Here is a 2,360-nt window from a genome sequence, read left to right on the forward strand (position 1 = left end):
ACCTTCTCCCTCACCAGAACATCACATCCAGACTGTGGGAGGGAAGAACCAGTTTAATCCAGATCTCCCACAGCCCATATTTCCCGATGCCAACAGCTTGACTGCTCCGTGTTCTCAGTGACAGTTTCTGGGACTTGGGACCCAGATGATCTTCCAGAACCTTCTGAACATGAGGCTTTGGCAACCACCTTAATGTCTCAGTGCAGGACTGCCCTGTGGTGGGGTCCCAGGGGCCACCAGGGTCAGGGAAGCAAAGGCATCCTGGGGAGAGTCCATCCAAAGTCCCTGGGTGGTCAGAGCCTGTAGGAGACCACCAGAAGGCAAACCTCTCCCAGGCCCTCTGTAAATGAGGATGCCGAGAGGAAAACACGGATAAAGAAAACCATGGCCTCTGAGTGAACACCTGCAACTCCCCCTTTTTGTGCTCTGCTGATTTTGGCAGGACAAATTAATCTTAAGAAACAACAGTCAGCTGCTGAATAATCATATCATAGTGTGTGAAAGTAGGCAAACGCCAGTAACCTCTTGATCTTTATAATAACTGATTGATCTTTACAGTAATCGATTGATCTTTAACTAACTGCCAGTAAATCATGATACCTTGTGTAATCTTGTATTGTGTAGAACTGTTTGCTTTCTGTATAAATATTAGAAACTCAGAAATAAAGTCACTTGTGTCCTTGGCACAAGCCCTCCCTAGCCCTCAGCTCTAGCTCCTCCTCTCAGGACCCCCGTTCGACTCTACAAGAGCCCTAAGGGTGCAGGGCAAGTGCACAGTCCCTGGAGTCTGCCCTTCCCTGGGCCTCCTCCCAATTGCTTCCTGGGCAATTCACGGGCTGGTGAGTCAAGCCTGGAAAAGCAGGATCCTGAGCACCACCAGGACCAAGGCAGCCATGGCCATGCAGATGGCATTTACCACTGTGTGGTCTGAGGGGACTAGTGTGTTGGTGAGGTCACAGAGGTCAGAGCAGGAGCTTCCTGTAGCCTGGGACCACCTGGTATGCCCACCCTGTACAGGTGTTTCTGCTGAGCCCTGGACCCAGCTGAGGGCTGCTGCTCTCTCTCTGCTCAGAGTCTGACTTGTCTGTATAGCTTCAAGGAAGCAGCTTCTCCTGAGCACGGCAAGGAAAGTGCTTTATCTGCTCTTCCCTGAGGTCCACAAGCCCTGAGCCCACCCAGCTCCTCTCAGTGCCTGAGGCCAGTGACCTGGAGTTCTGGAGTTCCTCTCATTATCCTGAGGGCAAGATGTCCTGGGGGTCTGCTGGAGCTCACGTGGGTTGTCTCTCAGTCAGTAAGGTAAACTTTACCGAGTTCTCAACACTAGTTCAAGAGACTACGTGAAAAGAAAGAAACTTAGGGAGGATTTTGATATGAACACACTCGTTTATTGGGGGTGGGTTTGGGTTAATATAGAAGGCTAGACAAAGAACAGTTTTCACATACGTCAGAATTCACAGGTTTCTTAAAGGTCAGCATGCCCCTATGGCAGGGGCTGGTATTGACAAGAGTTGATACCAGCAGCTCCAGGGGGGCACTGGGGATGGACAGCAGGTGGGGGGCATGGCTGAGTGAGCTGTAGCACCTGTAGCTGCTCCCCTGTTCCCAGATCACAGCAGTGAAGGTGAAACTGGCCTGAGAGGAGGCAGCCTGCTGAGCTAGCTTGGGGGTGCTTCTTCCCTGGCAGCATGCTCTCTGGGTTGGAGAGAACTCTACCAGACTCAGCCTGGGCTGCTACTCACTCAGCAACATGAGAGGTAGATGACTCAGGAACACGTGGCAGTGTGGTAATGCAAAAGGATCTATTGATCAGAGAGCTAATGCTTTTATAGGATAAAACCGGAAATGGCAAGTCAGAAATGGAAATCGCTAGAAAAGGGGGTGAAGAAAGGTAAAAGCATGCTGGGAAGGTAAAAGCTTTTTTAAGCAACTGTTGGGAAGGTTTTAACAGGTGGGATTAATGTTACCTTGCAGGCAGGGTGGGTCTCGAGGTAGAAAGAAGATAGATCAATGGGATGGGTGGGGATCTGTAAGGCAAAACAATGATTATGTAAATAGGCCATAGTGTCAGCAATGCAGGATGGAGCAGGGGGGAGGCTGGCTTAATGCCCGACATCAAGTCCCACAGATGCAAGAGCTGCAGGGACTCCTCCTTGGACAGCTGGAAGGTGTCAGTGGGGTTGTCAGAGTGGCACTGCAGGGTCACATACCCTCTCCAGGGCACCGGGGTGTGGCAGGGCTGGGGCCCCACCATCCTCCAGGGACTCTGCTGTGATCCTCCCAGCCCCATGGAGGCCAGGCTGTGTCCCCCAAGACACCGTTACTGGCCTCCATGGGAGCTTTTTATGGGGCCCAGGGGAAAG

Source organism: Erinaceus europaeus, chromosome 2 (genome assembly GCF_950295315.1).
Source record: "Erinaceus europaeus chromosome 2, mEriEur2.1, whole genome shotgun sequence".
NCBI lineage: Eukaryota > Metazoa > Chordata > Mammalia > Eulipotyphla > Erinaceidae > Erinaceus > Erinaceus europaeus.